The 20,910-nt window shown below is 39.7% G+C and overlaps 1 protein-coding gene across 2 annotated transcripts in view; it reads left to right on the forward strand.

The window, feature by feature from the left end:
• HECW2 (HECT, C2 and WW domain containing E3 ubiquitin protein ligase 2) overlaps nt 1-20,910 on the forward strand; it is a 202,633-nt gene that overhangs the window by 16,741 nt on the left and 164,982 nt on the right. The window contains exon 1 of one of the 2 annotated variants that reach the window (XM_080399347.1): nt 16,463-16,597. The exons of the other annotated variant lie outside the window; for it this stretch is intronic. The gene's annotated coding sequence lies outside the window, so the exon portion shown is untranslated. Of the gene's footprint in view, nt 1-16,462; nt 16,598-20,910 lie in introns of those variants that run through there. 2 annotated transcript variants of the gene reach the window in all.

Below are 20,910 nucleotides of genomic sequence, written 5' to 3' on the forward strand. Positions count from 1 at the left end.
TGCAAGTTTGAATTGAAAGGTGGGATAAATCAAATCTGCTAAATTGGATCAGTTTGTCCATCCAGGTTAGCATTCTGCAAAGGAAGGTACTTTGTAGGAGTAAGAGCCTCAGCTGTATTCTGTCACTGCTGTAAGTCTGCTTTCCTTGAGTGTTGCTTTGATTAGTTTATCCCCATCTTCTAAGTTGTCCTTTTTTATTGCATCAGCTGGAGAAATTGTTAGCTGAAAGTTTCCTCTTCAGAATGCTTCATGATTTTTATTCATCCTGTCTGGTACGGTTTATCACTAATGAGAATCCAGCTCCTTAGTTTGCTTGGTCCATGCTGCCAAACTCCAACATGTTTTAATTTAATTCTTATAAAGCACATACACGAGGGTGGGGTTTTTTTTATTCTCATCGCTTGCACATATAGAAGGGTATCAGCATAAATATGCTGAAAGCACTGTTCTGTGATCCATCCTTCAAACTCTCCTTCTCTGTTACATCTGCAAAACCTTGTGAGAATTTGGATTATCAGTGTATTTCTACCACTGTGGAGGTTTACTGGCAATAACTCATTACTTTGTGCTGCCCAGTCTGTTTGCATCCATCTGTTCTTTGTAGCAACCTGTCAGATGTTTAGGAAAACTGGAGACCAGCTTTTGAGTAGAGTGTAATGAGAAGATCATCCCTGGCTTAGTGTTATTAGCTGCTATGGAGTCTTACAGTAAGTATATTATTAATTAGATATATTACATAATAATACAGCATTGTAAATATTCCATATAACATATTTTTTCTTCCTTATGCTGCCGGGATTGATAATCCTTATTTTGTATACCAGATAAAGAACAAAGTTCAGGTTTTATCTCTCTATGCTTACCTGCCTTGGATCTGCCATCATTTCCCCCTCCTCCCCTTTTTTATAGCGAGCTAACACAATATTTCTTCAGTTTGACAACTTTGTCTCAGACAAGGAGGGATTATAGTAGAAAATCACAGAATCCTGAGATACCCAACTCACGTGTTAAATCAGTACTGCTGACAGAAATAAATTTTCTTCTGCAAGTATGGTATAAGAATGCTTATACAAACCAGTGAACGTAACATTAATGTTTCATTGAAGATGCTGCTGTATTAAAAAATTAATCTGCAGAAGAGTACTTTTATAATAACAAGGTAAGAAGGAAACTGAAAAATAAAATTAATATACTGTGCTAATACTCTGATTTATTTCATACCGTGTAGACCAGAGCAAAAGGGAGTATGGCTTAAGCTTTCAGGTGCCTAACCATAGAGGTCTAGTGCCAATTTAGATATTGCAAGTGGCTGAAGATATTCTCACAGCTGTGTTCTGTCTTTGTAGGCACAGAAGAAATCCATAGTTAAAATGTTGCAAAAATAAGAGTGATGTTTCTCCTGCTTTGGCTTTCCTTTCAATTTGTTGCAATTTCAGTAATCAAAAAATGAACATGATGTATACCTCATGTACAATGTACTGGCTATGAAGGCTCTTATTCTCTAAAAAAGCGAGGATGCAGAACTATTTGTCAGTCTTTTTTGCACAACTTTTTGGACAGAACAAATAACGTTCTTCTCAAATGTCATCTTGATGAATATTGCAAGAGATAATATTAATATTTCTAGTGCGTAAATGCATATATGAGAAGTGTGGAACACTTGTAAGATAATTGGCATTTTATCTGTGTTCTATTAATTTGCTTGAAGAAGGGTCTGATAAGAAGGCTATTTAAGTGGTATATTGATTCTAAATCAGAACTTTCACTTCTGGAAATCAGGAAACAGGCTATAGAGCACTAGACTAAGGGACAATCAATATTTGGAAAATGTATCAATTTGCTGTCCATCTCCTCTCTGAGAAATCCGCAAAATATGAGATAGCATCTGCCCCTTTAGGAGTACATAAAAGTCTTATTGCTTTTAATAAAGAATGTTTTTTATGGCACTCAGGTTTACTTTTTAGCAAGTAGCTACTAGCCAAAGTGTAAATATTTATAATTTTTAACTTCTGTGTACAGTACTAATAAATTAGAAGGGCAAGAAATCATGACTCGTTGATATCATTCCTGTTTCACTCTAAGAAACAGGAGCAGGATCGGTTTCTGTCTTAATTAGTTCGTATGAGCTTATTAGACCAGCTCATTATCTTCAAGGGTTTAGCATTAAAAACCTAATGTGGCACTAGACGTTCTTTCATTTTTACCTTTCAGAGACACATACCACTTTTCAGGCACTGAACTAAAAGAATCCAGAATTCAAGTATAATCAAAGTGTCATTGTACATGACGAGTTAATGCATAAATTTTGGGAGATTTAAAGATAAGTGACAAGTCTAAATGACATCTAAACCAGTCAAACATGATAGTCCTGCAATGACAGAAATGTTTGTCGTTATTTCAATTGTCACTCTTTGCACCTCTTTCACGGAAATCAAGTGAAATCATTAGAGAACGCTTGGTACGCTGAGATTACAGAACAGTGACCTACACTCCTGCTGAGAAACAGTATTTCATGTAAGCAGAGTACAGTGAATTCTGCTAGGTGTTTGAATCCATTTTAAACAGATTGTCAGTAGTACTCCTACAAACAGTAGCATTCCTTACTTACATCTGTGTAATTCAATGAAGCGTGAAACAATTGCATACATTTTGTGAAGATGGAAGAAAAATTCTGTTCTTTGTAGGGTTCTGTCTTTTGTTTTAGGAGCTGGCAGTGGAAATGCTGATTTTAATTATAAGAAAAACATTGTATGAATGCAAGAATATATATAATAGCTTTTATTGTTTTCCATATTATTACTTTCTATAAGTTCTGGCCGCCTGGCTGAAATTCTCCAATGCCAATATGTAATATCACAAGTTTCAGCTGTTAAGTCAATAGCAATGCTCTTAGTAATGTTTTTTTCCTACTTTTAAATTTAAAATTGAAAGCTGTAAATCCTATTTAAGTGCTTTTTATAAAATAGAATTAAATTCTGAGTGAGGGTTTGCCTCTTGCCTTAATGCCAGTGACACAGAAGCTTAACGTATCTGCTGGCCTATTTTTGAAGTGCAGGAGTCTCTAAGGGTAAGGCACTGACATGATAGAAGAGGTAAATGACTTGTGTTTTCAATTTGTTACTGGAAGAATGACTTCTTCAGAACAAGTAAACAACAAACCAGGAGAACCCCATCAGACAACAAGAGAACTACCATCAGATTTAAACCAGAGATGCATAGAAAACAAAGGCAACACACAGGGTACATTACATCGTAATTAACTTTTTAAATTTGACTTCAGGAATTGTTTATGCAATAAACAATAAAGAGGAACATATTCTTTTTGAATATGAACAAAAGTCAGCATATAATTTTGGGAGAGATTTTGCCTTACTATATGCTAAACGTGCATGTGCAGTCTTTGAAGTGCTGTGCTATTTGTGTGTGAATAACCAGAGACTGCTGCATAAGCTTTGGTGAGAGTGGCCCAAATCCTGGGAATTGCGGACTGACACATGCTGTAAACCAGATGCATGCACAAAAGGAGAATACAGCTTGCCTATTTTCACTTCAAATTCTTGTGTCCGGTTTGTGCAGAGTTCATTCATCAGTGGGAGTGAAAGTGTTGTTTATCTGCTTGAAATTTATGGTGGTCCTATGGGGCTTGAACCACAGAACTGGGGGATTTGAGCCTGAATTTATGCCAGCAGCAGGGGAAAAGGAGAGGAGCGTAACTGACACTGTCAGCATCCATTTTATGCTGGGATCCTTGTGGGTCTAATGGAGTACACTGGAGTGCAGTGAAAAATACCAGTTCCACACCAGAGAATCTGGTCTGTTATCACTTGAAAGAACTTGCATCAGTAACAGATATTAATGCAGCTAACATATTTAGTCATCTTGAGTGGCAGAATTTAATTTATATTCAAAACTTATTAAATGTAGCAAAATAATCACTTTGCTTATTGTTTTGAATGTTCTGAAGTTAATCTTTCTAAGCAATATTCTAGTATTAATTGTTTTATTTTTCTCTACTGGCTGTCATTTTTGTCGATGTACTTATGAAAAGGTGGTAGCCTGATTAAAAGGCTTAACTGCATTTACAAACAATGCAGGGTTTTCTGTACTGCCAATGGTGCAGCATTTAATTCTGTTAAAATGCAATTGCCCTAGATACTGCTTTATAATATACTATTTCTCCCTTCAGACCCTTTTTTCCTTCAATGCTGACAGATTTTATGTTCTTAACTCTCTGTGTCAAACTGCAGACAACATCCTGGTTCCTGCTCAAAAAAAGTATCGATGAATAATTACTATTTATTTAAAGATAGCATTAAATTTTTCTGCTAACGTTGACCTTTGACAGCCTGCTCACACCATATGGAATTTGATGGTTTTCTCCTGATTTTTTTAAAAACACAAATAAGTATTGTAGCGTGTAAGTGACTCTTCCTGCCACTTAGAAAAAGGTTTGTGTCACGGAAAAAGTGCACAATTGCATTCGACAGGGCAGTGCCAGACCATTAAAATAAATAGCACAGAGTTGGAATATCAGTAACTGATAGGCTGCTAGATGCGATGAGCATAGAGTCTTACCTGTATGGCCAAAATTACTGAATCATAGAAAATACAGGCTGAAGGAAATGTTAGCACTCAGTGCTTACTAGCTGAGTTTACTAGGACAGATTTTTTTGTCCATTATATTTTGTAATCATAAATCATAACTATGTACAACAGAAGTATATAATATGCTGTAATCTTACTGTGCATTTTCAAGGTAATCACTATTCTTTATAGAATTTGTTGCCAAGGACAGTGTTCTGATCATTTGCTCTGATGTCCTGCGTAAAACGTCTCACAAAGAGTTCAGTCATAATCCATTCTACCTTAGGGCAGAAGTACGGACTAGACCTATGTGACTAAACCCATAGTCCACAGGCCCTGGTGGCATCCTAAACAAGAGATGATGGCCTCATCATGTGTAAAGAGGTGCAGTTACAAAAAGCAAAATAAAACCTCAAACAAATGCATTTTTATGTGAGTTATCAGCTGTGTCATTGACTTTTGACCGGCAAAGCCAGGAATTAGGCCATGTTATTATAATTTTTCTAATTAATATTTTAAACGAAGATGGTACATATGGTAGCATTTTAATTTAGTACAACTTCTTTTGCCTAAATGGTAAATATTTATCACATGCCTTCCCACCAAAAAAAGAATACATTTTTCATATATATTTTTATTTTTCCCCCAAAGTACTATCTGGTCTCTGGATTTTAAAAACTTCTGGAAGCAGAGTACCGGATGACCTCGCTCTATTCCTTCCCCTCCTTTCCAATAAAATTGAAAAAAAATAGGAAAGCTCTGAACATACACAGTGCATACCAACTGTAGAAAGAATGTAGCTTTGTACCGTAGATCGCAAAACTACACCTTGGTGGCCAGGTGCTCATCTAATACCAAGGTATGCTAGCTGAGAATCTGATATTAGAATTCTTGGGTTCCAGCTAAGGTGCTGTTTTGTGAATAACTCCAGCTAAATCACTTAATATCCTTTCTCCCTTGATACACACCTGGCTAAGAATCGTAGCAATCTCCTACAGTGCCTTATCAGTGTAGAAAAGTGATGTTTTGCGAGAGTAATTGAAGATACTTTATTGAGCTATACTGTATGTGTAAAATAATAATGATAAAAAAACTTAATGCCAGAGCAGCTGCCAAGTTTCTGTTCATCCCCATGTTTGCAGTAATCTGTCGAATCAAGAAAGAGCATCTCTCCTGAACGAAGAGTTTAATGAAACACACTGGGAAAGGTCATGCAAGTAGACTAGCCGTGATTTGCAATGCACCAGTACTACTCTGTAAACTATGTAAACACCTAAATGCTGTACATACACTTTTTTGCATAGTGCTGCTAGTAAATTTACAGTTGAAGTTGGTTTTAAGTAGTGTTCTTCATTCCCACATCACACTTGCTATGTTAGAAATTACTAACTATTCCATGAGGTTTCAGTAACGTGGTGACATGGAAAAACAAGACAACAGAAATATTTTATAGTTTTATTATGGTAAAAGAATATTCCAACATTTATGAAAATATGAATTGCAATGAGGTGGCACTTAGGAAAAACAAATAAACAAAAACTTCCAAACAAAACTGACTGAACCCTTCAATTACATTTTTTTCCTGCCCAGTATACAAAATTGACAGGGAGAGTTTAATCCCTTTGTAGCAATAGTGACAGTGAAATCTGTTGTTACATTGAAATGGCGATTGCAAAGGAATTAAGCCTCATGGATTAAAATATTGCAAATTATATTTTTCAGTGAACTGAATAGATGCACTCAAGTACATTTATAATAAACAAGCAAAGAAAAAACCCTACGATCTGTCTATAAAAGCAGAATTTAACCATGGAATCTTAGATGGCATTTAAAATTAAGATTTTACAATTTAACATAAAAGCTTTACGTTTGACAGACTTCATTATTGCCAAATTTTGGGTTAAGATTTTCACTGTAAACAACTTTCTTGTTACATTTCCACTGCCTCAAATAATCTGATAGGAAAAGATTCATGACCTACTTCAGTCTAATCTTGTATCTGTGTTTGGATCCATAACAAAAAAAAATTGAAATATACAATCTTGAATGAAAAAGTTACGTCTTTTCATATGCAGTTGCAACATTCTATGTTCTAGATCTTAACTCCAATATTCAGTTGGATAAAATTCCTGCCGGATTCATTCTGAAGTTCTTATTTCTTATTCCACCATTAGCACTTTTAGACTTGAAGTTGTGGACTTGTCTGTTCATGAATTTAGTGCTGCAGTTGCGTGTGATGTAAATGAACTCACAAAGCATGCACCTAAAAGCAGAAGCAAAGTGTCCAGGGTGTAAAAACCCGTTATTTTTGAGACTAGAAGTCTAAATAACAGCATTCCATGCTTTCAAACAGAAGTTGTCTCATTCCTTTCTCCCTTGCTGTCTCTTCCCAATCATGGGGTCACCTGTCTGTCATATCAGGTCTTGTGCCCCTGGGATTGCATGATGAACCCCTTCAATTTGCTAACTCAGCAATAAAACACACACTTTTACTGAGTTGGTATTCTCTCATTTTAGTGACTAGGACATTCTTTGCCATGCATTTTGGTGGTTGCTAAAGCAGATGTGAAGCAAGTGATGGGACTGCTTGAGAAGGATTGGTGGGGATTTGGACCTCGCCTTTTTGATGGTGGTAAGATGTTAACTTGGCTAAAGTTGTAACATGAAACTGCCTTTCTGTAGCTTTTGTAGCACTGGTGTATTTTCATTCTAAAATCTAGGAATGCATACCCCAGAAAATTTACATTAAATTTTCCTAATTTCATTCACAGAATTGAAAGTGTTTGGTATCTTGTGTGAGTTCAGAAAACTGTAGGCTCAGTGCTAGTCCTCTGGTTCAAAAATGTGAGAAAATAGTGAGTTCTGGCCACATTCCGATCAGGGTCTGATAAATCTTTGCTTAATTGAGTGTCAACCATATGGTGCAGTTCAAAGGTCTAAGCAAAAATGTGCTGCTGCTGCTTCATTTTTATACTTTACATTAATGCGCTTGCTGTGGGAGAAACAATATTGCTTTTCCTGCCACTTTCTATTCAGGTGTCAACCTAGCACTTCTCAGAAAAAAATAGATGTAATACCTGAAATAAATACTAGCTTCAGCAAGCTTCTCCAAATCATGTGTAATTTGAGGCAAATTAAGAGGTTTAACAAATATACACTAATGATATTTTCCAAAATATACCAAGTTGTAATCATAATGATTTTTAAATACATTACCTGGAATATTTTGTTTTTCTCATAATGTCACACCTTTCTTTGTGGAAGTAATGTTATAACTGTGTGAAAGTGGTAGCTTGATGCCTAAATAGCATTCATTACTCATAAGAAAATTATGTGGCAGTGACGTTTTCTGCAGTAATATGTTATAGCACTTTACTGAAGTTATTCAGACACCTTTGATAATAGTGTAGTAAAGTACCATGAATTAGCCATCAAGATTAAAGGAACGGTTATTCCTTTTTTTTTTCCTGCTGCATTGAGCTTTTCACAGGAAATTAATTCCACTTATGCTTAATAAGATGCATTAGCTTAGATTTAAGTGTGGTATTCAAATCTGATTAGAACAGACTTTTCAGAATTCAGAGTCCTTTTCCTATTCACTGGTAAAATCCAGGTGCAAATATTCACCTTGCAGAACTTTCACCTTGCAGTAATCTGGTCATGTAATAACCAGATCACTTACACAGCCCAACTCACATGACCAAAAGTCTCCAGTATCTGTTGTCAAGTTCTGTCATCTTTGTCCCCTGAACGAGAGTCCTTAGGATGAGATAAATTTTTGCATGTGCAGGCTGCACTCTGTCATTGTAGGATCATTATTTGTAGAATAATGATAGCACTCTATACAGTCTTGCTTTAAAAATCTATAGTTATGATCTGTACATAGACTTCACTAAAAAATGGGGGGTAGCATTTCATACAAGATGCTAGGTGATGCAGAGTAGCTCCTACAGGTTGCAAGTGAATGATGCCATTAACCGTTATCAGGCAAAACCTCACTATGGAAATCTGGATACCTGTCTGTGTAGTACATGGGCGGTGGTGTTATGTCTGTTCTTTCAGCCTGCCAGCATGTAAATACAAGTTTCATAATACACGGTCCAGTACTTTGCTTCAGAGGTTAGAAAGTGGATCTTTATTACAAAGTTCGGATAAATGGAGTATAAGTGAAGTCTCGAAAGCTGCCTTGTAAAACAACTGTTGTAGCAAACCACGAAACTAAGGCTTGCACCTATGAACCAAAAAGAACAGAGGGGTGTTGATGTGGCAAGAATGATATGCTCTGTGAATTCTACTGTAGAATAAAGACAGATGGCATTTTATTTTTTGTATAAAGCTAAGTAGGTGAGGCCATAAATGTAGAACAGTGTGCTGCCTACCTCAGCTCAGTAGTGTTGCTATAAAACCAAAACCACATTTATCAGTGAGAGAAACATTTGTATGCGGTTTTGCTACACCTGGAATAATTCCCATGTGGTAGTTTGGATTCCTGCTCTGAAACCACATACCAGCCCAAAATTTTGTATGGGATTGCCTAATGTATGGTTGCCTAATACAGTGATGTGAGCTTAGCTGAAACCTGACAGGTATTCCTGATCCAAATACCTCAGGATAAGTGACTTTGATCTGTTCAAACTGCACTCCAGATATCCGTGTGGCATGTCATCTGTGTATCAGAATATTTTAAACTGTAAATACTTGTAGAGATTTATTTTCTTCATGCTTCAGTTTTTAGGGAGTTTTTGCAACCATACTCTGGACTGGTCTTTAACTGTTTTTTCTTATCTTGTGAGTTTTTAAGGTTCATTGCAGGAGTTCCTTTTCTTCTTGGCTCTGCTTTTCCAAAGCACCTGCAGGATTTCAGGTTTAGTCTCCAGCACGCAGATTATGTGAACAAGAGTTACTGCATATTCAGCAGCGTAGAGCAACATACACCACCATCCTTCTTTTTGAAGTGTAACACAGGCAGGTAGTGATTTGGGTACAAGGCTCAGTGTTAGCTGTTCTGTTGATCACACTTCCTATTTGGGCATTATTTCCTCCTCCACTCTGTACTGGTTCTATTTACTCTGTAAACCCAAATTGTGGATTGTTATTCTTTGTCAAGATTTGTGAAGATTTCTAATATTATTGCTTCCTCTAATATTCTTTGCTACCATTTCTTCCCTATGTGTCATCACACCCTTCTCCTGAGCACTTTTTAAATTTTGGAAGTGATTGTATTTCACAGATACATGCGATGGTTTTGCTTGTTGATGTTTGTCTTAACTTGAAGTGCAGGTTTAAGTTGTCCCTCTTCAGTTAAGCAGTTAAATTTGTGTTAGAATTTAAGTGCATGCTGAATGCACAAGCACGTTGCAGCATGTTGATATGCCTCATTGTGGCTTTAGTTTGGAGCCCTTATTTTTATGTGTTGTTCGGCTGAGTTTCCTATTCTCGCTTGTACTGGTTACATCACTGGGTCTGGGGATTCAGAATCTATAAGCCTCAAAAATCTCATTTTTTGTTTGCTTAAATTTTTTGTAATACGTACAACAGATGTTGGAAATCTGAGTAAGAATTTTGAGTTTCGTAAAACCTTTCTGTTATAAGGCAGAGGAACATGTTAAAAGAAGTTATCTGTATAATTTTTTACGTAAACTTTCTAAGTGAAAGGTACACCTACAGGTTGGTCTCTACTCCCTTGATTGTTTTTTTGATATTTAATTTATGAACAAAAGTGTTGGCTCACACAGTAGACCTGCCCAATGAGCTATTGTTACATGAATATACATTTGGAATGGACAGGCTGCAACATTTCAAGGTGATCTGATACCTTACACTACATTAAAAAAATAAAATAAGTTATATTTATGTTCTCATGGCGTGTATGTTGCCATTGATACAAACTAATGGTTTGCCACTGCTGTCTTTCCACATGATGCCAAGGAAAAAATGCCAGGTGAAAATTAACATAGAAGTTGTATAACACCTTGTAGTAAGACCAAGGTAAAAATATCAAAGTAGATCTTGCTTTTGCTTTGAGACTCAACAGGGAGTAAGATTATATTTGTGGCTGTCAGAATTTTGTGGTAACCATCCAGCACTGCTACAAAGATTATGGTGACACTTCTACATGGAAAACGGACTGAACACTGGCTTGAAGGTCACCATAATTTGTATATTACGCAGTCACTGAAAGAATGTCTTCTCTCTCCAAATTTGGCAAAAGATTTGGTAAAGGTAGAGCCCTAGTAATTTTCACCATTTGGAATCCAATTTTTAGCCAAAATAACAGTCTCGGTATCTGTACTTTAGACAACTCTGTGTATTCTTAAATATATAGTCCTTTCATAACTGGAAGAGGATATAATGGGTAAGAAAGCTATTGTGGTTATCTATTTTGAATGGGACTTTTAAGAAGGTTTAGCTGGATTAGGCCCGGGCAAAAAGCTTCTTTGTTGATTCTGCAGGCTTTCAGAGTGGCTTTATTTTTCTGTCATTAACATTTATTTGTTCTGTGCAGGATAAATGTGTCTCAAGTGTTTGACAGTTCTCTCTTGGTTCCTGATAAGTTGAGTTTCCATTGCTGATCATGCCTGTTAGTGAAATGTATATTTGTGTTACCCTGTCTGATAAAGAGTAGTGACACACAAGCATCTCCTGAAGAGAAACTTCCACTTACGAGTGAGAAGTATATTATTTCTGCCTGAGCTGCAGGGGCATTTCAAGCTCTGCTAAGTCTACATTCAATCCTACGTAGGATACAGAAGGAATTAAGGTCACTAGGGTAACCTGCTGCCTGGTTGCCGAAGAAATTATTGCTTTCTTCAAATAACTTAAGGAAAATTCGTTGGTACTATAGATCGCTCACTTAATATCTGCTGTCTTGGATTACTAAATGCAGTAAATGCACTAAAGGGGTAATTGTTGTGGGAAGCGGTAAGACTCCTAACGAGATCACTTGAGGATTTTAGTCAAGTTATTGACCAAATGTGTAATTCAAATAACCACTGTTATTGTCTAGAGAGGTGTAAACTAACATGAAGAGGGACTACAGATAAATACTCTGGGATTTGAGTCCTAGTGATATTAGTGATGTGGCAGTTTTGTGCTACCTGCTTGACCCTTTTCTGCTTTCCCTTCCCTGGGGAAAACCAGGGATTGTTCCACTACTCTCAGTACAGATCTTTAAATTCTCTAGGGTTCTGATGCACATTTGTGATCCTCTTCTCAGCTGCACTAATGCCTTAATACCTTCACAATCTTTTTATCATCTGTCTTCTTAGCATTATGTTAGACCGTTGCCCCACACACTTCTCTTACTTGTTTCGGCAAGAATATTCCAAAAGAACGACACGTTTCATTTCTTCTGTTATGGAAGCTTCCTGGTGTTACAAAAGCATGATCCACTGATACTGTAACACACTACCTGAATACAGCCTACATATACTGCAGGCTCTCTCTACAGATTTGACTGACATGTTTATAAGTCAAATAGCAAGATCGTGAAAGTGAGTTTTACAGGTGACATTTTGGTAGGACTTCGGATATGGTGTGTATGGATCCAATCCTATATTACTTTCCTAAGGGTACAGTTCTAAAATTAAGTCTCTGCAAGTATCAACGGAAACTGCCAATTGCTTTTGTCATCATACCTTTAACCCCAATTTGGTGATCTTTAAGCACATTTTAGTAACTGTCTGGAAGCATTAGGAACTGCAGCAGATTTAATTTCTGTACCCAAGAACTGTTTCCATAATTTCATAAAATGTTATTGGTAAGGAGATCGGTTTAATATTTGCAATTAATATACTTCTCATAAGTGGCTTACATTTTTCTAAATCAAAACTTGGCCATTACATATTAATGTTCCCCTAGGTCCAAGACCAGAAGGCCAACTCGGGTAAGCGCTGAGAGATATCCATGGGAGTTTTGCCAGATTAGGGTCTGCAGGTTTGGGCTCTAACCAGATCAGCCCAGATGGCCCGGTGCAGTGGGTCTCTCCTCTGCACACCAGAAGAGTGGAGAGCTGCTGCGAAGCCCCTTGACTCTCTGGCTGGATAAAAGCCTGCACTGGCACCAGGTAGTACCAGGTGGTGGCAGCTCCCGAGGGCCTGTGGACCAGATGCAGGCGGCTGGAGCAGCAAACCCCAGGCGTGCTTTCCCTCACTGTGCCCTCCTCTCTCTCTGCTCAGATTGCAGGGGCATGTGGCCTCCCATGGGGTGGACAACTCCACAGTGACTCGGGACTCTTTTCATGCCACAAAAATCCCCAGCTGGGGAGCTGCAGATGATTTTCACTCTCATTAAGTCTTTTGTGCAGCAAAAAAGAGGCAGGGCGGGCCAGAGAATGTCCCCTGCAGATTCTGGCACCTAGGGTGATTCTTTGAATTAATACTTTCACCTGCTGCACAGTAATCTGTCCAGAAGTCTTGTGAAACATTACATTTCCATCCCACATGAATGTTCTTCCAGTTGATCCTTTTGCCTTTTTAATGGTCCCGTCAAAGTAACTAGTATTTTGGGTATTCAGCTTGGCCCATTGTCTTGCAGAGAATTGATCTGCTGGGAAAATATGAAATCTTCATGTAACATAGAGCAGCATTTCTTGGCTTTTAATGCTTCTAGCTGTTTATAGGAAAGTTACCGCTCAAAGGGCATTGTTCTTCCTACACTCCACTGCTGAATACATGGTGCTGGGTGATGACCTTCAGTAATGATTCACCAGGTCCTTCTTTGTTTGCTCTAAGTGGTAACCAAAAGGAAGAGAAAGAAAAGTAGTGGAATATTGCTTCATTTTCTTTATTTACTGTTTGCTGAAGAGTTATATATTGCTTTTTCTGTACTTGTCTCTTAAGTACTCATGTGGGAATTAAGCAATACTGCCAGGCAAAATGTATACTGCTTTTTAAGGTTAATATCTAATGAGTTATATTAAGTATTTGTCCTCTTTTGTTAAGTTACCAATGTCCAAAGTTAGAGCAGCTGCAAATCCCCGTTGTAGAGGGTGCATCCTTATGTCAGTATGTCATGGGCTTTCATAGACACAAATTTAAGGGCATTAATTGGAAATTTTGAATGTCTATTTTTATGGCAAGAGATTTTTACAGTTCATAGGATTTTGCAGGTTTTTTACTAAACAGTTTCTGGGGGTGACTGAAAATTGTTTTTTCTCCAGTGAAACCTTTTCCAAGAACATAACACAAACATTCTTTGGAAGTTTTAGTGTTCTAGTACTTCAGCTATTTTTAGGTGCTAATCCCCATGGGAGAGTAATGTAATTTTCCTAGCTTTCACTTAGTAATAGTTTTGCCTCAGATACATTGTAACTTAACTTTACAAAGGTATTTCTCCATCCAGAAAGGTGCTGCCATGTGTTGTGCACTGCACATCTCTGTTACAGAACGTGACTAGAGCCCTAGTGAAGACAGCAGGAATACCCACTTGGGAAAAGCTGATTTTGTACGAGTTTCTGTCACGTTGGTTTCTTTTGCATTAGTTTTTCAGAAAAGGAGAGATGAGATGGATGCGGGGGTGGGGAAGGCAATAGAGTTGGAAAGAGGAGAAAAGACAGCTGTTTGCTCCAGCAGAGCGGGCTGGTTTTCTCTGCTTTTGAGTCTGCTGAAGGTTAACTACTCATTGCCTCAGCACATGGCTCTGAGAAGTTAGGCTATTCCTTACTAGCATAGTGTCTGTAGGTGAAAAGCACCCATGAAGACAGAAGTAGCAATTCTTTTATGAAGTAGTGTGCACCCAACTCTATTCCGTTACAGCCAGAGTTACCTCTGGGGAAAATAGAAAAGAATCCTAAATTGTACCAAAGGCACAGGAAGTGTTAGTAAAGAACTATGCATGTAGCATCGCATACAATGTTAATATATCAGAAATGTAAGCATAGAAATCAACAGGTTTGTAATTACTGGAAAGCACTAGTCCTGAATTTCTACAAATACTTTAGATTTTACTAGTGTGATCGCTGCCATTTATGTCTGGGGGGAAGTCAGGGGGATTTAAAGATTCGTATGAATTAACATTTTTGTTCAATGGAAATAGGATTTTTCTAGCATGGACACAAGAACATTCTCCAAATCCATTTTGAGGGAGAGAAACATGAAAATCCAGTGTATGATTTATGTAGTTTTTTTAATTTGACAGCTGAGAAGTCTTAACATAAAGACAGTCTGCACTCATGTCACACCGTCAAAGGGCTTTTACAGCTTGCAAATCCACTGAGAATAATTCATTAGCTAACGGTTTTCATCTTCTCAGTTTCTCATCTTATCATCATAAAAATGTCATGATAACCAAAAACAAAGCACAAATATTGTAAGTGTTATGAAACTCTTGGCATTCTTTTCTTCATCTTGTTTCAGAAAGTAAAGTAGGCATTACATTAATGCCAAGGCAAGGTACTGCTGGAGAGAGAGAGGTATCTAAGAATGTCCAAATCACCACTAACCTATATATGGTCACCCAAATCTGAACCTTTAATGTAAATCCAAACATATTGCAATCACACATCGGCGTAGTACTCTGTTAAGTATAAGGAGTCAGGGAAAATTTGTGTAAGACAGATCGGTTGCAGCCCAATCATTTGCACACTAAGCATGTTTAAACGACAGCGTAAGTACCAATACACGCGCAATTCACAGAAAAGAACCAAAACAAAGTTTTAAAGCTTCGTATAGATCAAGAGTGTTAATGACTTTCATAGCTTGACCTACTTTGGCATAGAGCCACATACGCTTATATCTGGAGCAGTTTGTCTAGCATTGTACAGAAGGGCTGAACAGCAAATTCCTTCCTCCTATTGAAGCCCAAACCAAAAGTGCCATGGGCTTCGGTATAGGAAGGATTTCAATCCCAGGGCTTTGAGAATAAGCCATGAGCTGGACAAGATTTACTTTGTATTTTGACGTACGTTAATTTAATATAGTTGCCAGCTGGCTATTCTGAAGGAGCAGTGTCTACAGAAACCCATTTAGTTGCCCATAAATTGGTACACATACATAATTTAGGAAACAGATGCAGAATACAAAGTAGTTAGGACTGATGAGCTCCTGGCTTGTGGGAAGATTTTGCCTTCCTGTGACTCAGAAACAAAAAGAAAGCACGAGGTGGTGTCTCGTAATAACCTGGACCTGGATCACGTAAGAGTGGGTTTAACATGTCCATTCCTCCTGCCGTTGGCGTTACCGTGTTTCTGTTGGGCCATGATTCTGCAGCATTTCACATCACCGGTCCTCCGACAATTACTGTGTGTATTATAGGTTTTAATTTAATTTACGTTTTTTGTAACCAAGTTTTCCTACGAAAACGTTCCTGAATTCACCGTGATGAACAAAGTCAAGTGAAATTGCCGAAAAAGTAGGACACGTAGAGCTGCTTGCACCTACCCGCTCTCAGGCAGACAGGACAGCTGGCAGAGAAAATGGCCAAGGCTGGCTCCCCTTCCCGCTGGCGGCACCGGCAGGGCCAGTAACCGTACGTGAATGAAGAACAGCTACCGGCGTGCCGAGGCACCGTTCCGGCGGCGCGGCTGGCACGCAGCTACTGCCGGAGCACCGCGCCCCGGCCCCGCGGGAAGGCTGCTCCCTCGCCCGCTGCGGACTCTCCGCAGCCCCCCACCCGCAGCTCGCCGGGGCGAGCGGCTTTGTCAGCGGCTGCCCCGCGGAGAGCTCCCCGCCCCCGGCGCCGCCCAGGCCCGCGGGGCTGCGGCCCGGGGCCGCCCCCAGCCCGGCCCGCCGGTGGCTGCAGGGGGATGCCGGCGCGGGGGCGGAGGCCGCCGGAGGGGCGGGGGGCCCAGCCCGGCCGCTGAGGCGGCGCGGGGGCGGGGGGCGGCGCGGGCGGCCCTGCGCGGGGAGGCGCTCGCCCCGCCGTGGGCGCGGAGGGGCCGCCGCCGCCGGCGGGAGCCGCCTGCCGCAAGGACGGGGTGACTCCGGCCGCCGCCCGGCTCCGCAGCGGCGCGGGAGCCGCCCTCGCCCGGGGGCACCGCCGCGGGGCGCGGAGCCGCAGTGCGCGCCTCGGTGAGGTGAGTGGGCGCGCCCGCGGGGCCGCCCGGGGCCGGCGCGGGCGAGGGACGCGGCGGAGCCCCGCGGGGGACCGGGCCGCGGCGGGGCCGGCGCGGGGCTCGCGGCAGGTGCGGGGCCGTGCGGGCCGGGGCGGCCGCAGCCCCCGCGCCGCGCTCCGCTGGTGCGTGCCAGCGCCCGCTGCCCGCCCCGTCATGCGGGAGCTGCCGCGGAGCCCCGCTGCGCGCCCTCGGCCGCCGTGCGCATCGCTTCTGGGCCGTTCCATTGTAACTGCTGCCCTGCCCGGGGGACGCGTTCAGCACTTCGCGTGCCGCGTTTGTGCCTCCGCTCGTTGTTATCCCTCGCCATTTAACGTGCTTATTTATGTGTGGGGCTCTTCTCCAGATTTTACGTAGCCGTGTCCGTGGTGGGAAAGAAGGATCACGGCAGATTTCAAGCGTCTTGATTTCAAAACAATGGGGTTTAATGTCTGTTTCTATTTTCTCGTGTGCACGAAATACAGTGCGATGACAGTGAGGTGGAAAATAGGAAAAAAGGCTTGTATTCACGTTCTCACCGTTCTGTGCATCTTTTTTTGATGTGGAGATGTGTAATTTCTTTTCCTTCTTTTTTCCCTGTCTTAGTACACTTGTTTTTTTCTCTTAACCGTTTCTGACCGCGTCACTGCAAGCCGTGAGGGTATTTAAAAAGAAATAAATTAAAAATTCTTTTTGGGGCTGACTGATGTCAAAATAAAGTGAGTGTGGTATATGTAGATTAGTAACAGTTACATAATTTATTATCTCATATTTTATTACTGGATATATGTCAGGAGCATGGAGAGAGTATTTATAACATCTCCCTCTTTTTTTTTTTTTTTTTTTTTTTTTTTTTTTTTTTTTTCCTCTTTTCTGGGATGCTGTGTGGCTGTGTGAGGGAGTGTTTGCACTACGATACATTGCATTGGAATGTCTCTTAAGAGATTCAGCCCTGTACCCAAAATCCCAGCAGGGCCTTACCTTGCTTCACTTCATAAATATCCAGGGCTGCTTCCTGTATGTTCAAAAACTTCTTCTGTAGCTTTTTTTTCTTCTTTCCCCAACAATTACATTATTGTTTTACTTCTTTAAAAAAAGTAAGTCCGACCATTATAAATATTTCAATAGTAATTATTCATAGCCCTGAAGAACAGAAAGAAATCTATGTCAAGGATGGGTTAAAAAAAACCCTTCTTATATGCAGGTGAGCAGTTCACCTAGTTCTTAGGTGCCTTTCGAAAAAATTGTCCTTATTAGATGACAGTGTATGGTTGCAGCCCATAAGGTATGGTGTCATTATTAGCATGTGAAAGGAACAAACCTATTGCAGCCTTTCAATCACCTCTGCTGTTCAGGTTCTAAATTTCCAAGAATGTGTATGCTTTCATGTCAGCTGGAGATACCACAGTGGATGTTAGGTGCTAGTCCATGTACATGTGTCTGTCTTTCTGTCCTCACATCTTACGCTGGAATTTAAACGCAATGCCTTAAAATGGGCTCTGACATTGCATGGAGCTCATGTGGTTGATTGGAGACCATTTTTAAAGTTACAGCTGGTAGTAGTTTAACTTCACAGAATCGTAGTTGAAAAGCCTTCTGTTCACCTGTCTGTATAAACAGCCTTCTGGTGGTGCCACTGCAAACTCGTGGTGTATCTTTCGGTCTTCTTAGCACTATGAAATTGGTGTGGGCTGGAGCACTTGCCAGGCTCCACAAGGACCCTCTGCCTTCCTTAGAGACCTATTTACTATCTGGCTATTTATTTTTGAAGTCGTTTTAGCTAATGGGTACTTTTCTTTGTTTTATGCTTCCAGTGCTTTTCCAAACCTGGTAGAATTCATAATGTTACGCCTTTAAGAAGCCCTATGATAGTAGAGTGGCTGCTCGCCAGAAAAAATATACTGTTTTGTCAGATTTCCTGAGGAGAAAGAGAAATAATTTTGTGTAAACCCCCCCCCCCCCCCCCCCTTGTAAGATTAAATAGTAATGCCTGACTGGAATAAAAACACATTTTTTTTTCTTGTTTATGTGCCAGCATTCTTTAAACTGTAGCTAAAGCTCCAGTATGCTGCAAAATAAGGGGGCTTTCAGCGTATGGGACTCAATTGGCAGATTACATTTTTGAATAATGAAGTGGAATTCCTCTTCCATTTTTTCTTTTTTTAATCCAAGTCGACATTTTTTCTTTGTTTTATTTTTTTAAAAAGCTCTCCTTTGGTCAGACAAACAGGATGCTTAGGGTATTGCATTTACTCCATTGGCTAATGTATACTGATACAAGGGAAATGGTGACAAAACACCTATTTGGATAATGTTACTTTATAATTGAAAACGAGATGTAAATATGTGCTTAAAATTAAGTAGCATGTTCAAAAACCCCTGTGTGAGACCATATCCCACAGCGCTGCCTTTCACAGTATGCTATGCTCTGAGTAGCTAAGCCTAATTTTGCTTGATCCTGCTGCCATCATGTGTGGCACAGTCATACCTTTGTCTTCACATCATCCATTGCTGATCTTTTGGTCATATTACAAAGGGGGAGAGGCTAGAGTAAAGTTACTCGTTTACCAGTAGGAAGAGTATTACATTGCCCAACAGATGGAACTGAATTAAAGATTCTATATAAATAAAGTCCTCCAACCTAAAGGGAAAGGAGATGTACTCTTGCAACCTTGTGAGCCTGTGTTTTGGTGCTTTGAAGCTAATGGCAGTATATAACGTGTTTATCTAATCACATCAGGGCCCTTTGCAAGATGAAAATGAGATTAACTATTATTGTTACAAATTATTTTGATATTTTGTAAGAAAATGTATTTGTAAGAAAAGTTCCACGTCATTTCTATTGAAATAGAAGTAAACTGCATGGCTTACATAGACAGTGATAAGGGCCTCTGTGATGTTCCTCTGTGGCAGCTTGTTTGCGATCAGTTGGAATGTCAGTGATACTGGAGAAAAGGTTGAAAATGCCCGTTTCTCTGGCAGTGAGATCGACAGTGGTGATAAAGCTTTGTGTAGCATGGACATGTGTTACAAGGGCACCTCTTCATGGCATGAGATGCCAAGTAGAATGTGATCCTAGAATACCATAGTACTTGAAGAAGAGTTCAAGTAACACTTTATTATTTTTTTTTATTTCTTACAGAAATGTAGACATCAGTGTTTGAAACCTGTGTCTTAAAATCGATTACGTATTTGGCAAAATTAGCACAGTAGTTGCATGCTCTCCTCTGAGCATCTTGATAAAACTTCTGAGTCGTCGTGTTAAAAGGCTGCAGTCAAACTGTGAATTCTCATTGGGAAGTGCAAGCCCTGGACTGTTAGTCTGAGATGTAGTCACTCACGCTACAAGCGCACGTGTTCCAGCCAGCCTTCCAACACCTAGGGATGGTATAGTTTCTTTTGATGATGTTGGTGTTAGGTTTCCGAGTTCTGCTGACAGGATGTGTGAATTCAGATTTTGAGGTAGATGGCTAGTCATAGCTTTCATATCTCTGTCTTTATTTGTGGAGAGCTGTTCCTTCTTCTCGTGATACTCTGTAGTACTGGGGAGAAAATTAAAAGTGACTGAGTCTAAATCTGGTTTGGAAATAGACGGTTATGATGACTATCTTGATTGTACCAGTATTTTGTGTTACATTACATTTCCGCAGTTCTGTGTCACAACTTGTGGGTTTTTTGATTGGAGAAGACTGGTAGGCCGACACCAGTTGCTTAATGGACAGTAATACTTGTATTTTGTAATTTCTGTAGTAAATTTTCCCGAAAGTATAGTTTTGAAAAACAATAGATAATAATCATGTTTGAAAGATGGTTTTGAAAGATGAAAATATTGAAAGAGGATCTTTGAAGTGTAGTCATCAACCTTTCTACATGGTACAGTTGCAGCTTGTGTGTGTTCTGGAGAAGCAGTAATAATTAAAATTAATTTGAAATTGAAATGTGAATCCAGCATTATTTGTCCAAGAGACGCGATTAGTACAGTCAAGCCAAACTTAAATGATTGAAATAGTGCACTATTTGTCCTTTAGAACTAAGCAAGGACCCAAAGGTGGATGATTGATGGGTCATCTGAGCTGTTTGCTTTTGGGGGTGTTAAGGAGTCGTTGTGACATGTTTAAGAATTTAGGCTTTTGTTCTTTGTATTGGCACTGGAAATGGGGAAAAAATCTTGAAAATAAAGACTAGGATGCTGAAATAAAAAAGTGTACTGTTGAGCTGGTGCTTCTTGATGCTGGCGTATAACAAATCATGAGATCAGCAGAGAAGCTGGGAAGTTCAGATTTCTTGAGGCACCTGCC

Source organism: Falco punctatus, assembly GCF_963210335.1.
Source record: "Falco punctatus genome assembly, chromosome: 8".
Taxonomy (NCBI): Eukaryota; Metazoa; Chordata; class Aves; order Falconiformes; family Falconidae; genus Falco; species Falco punctatus.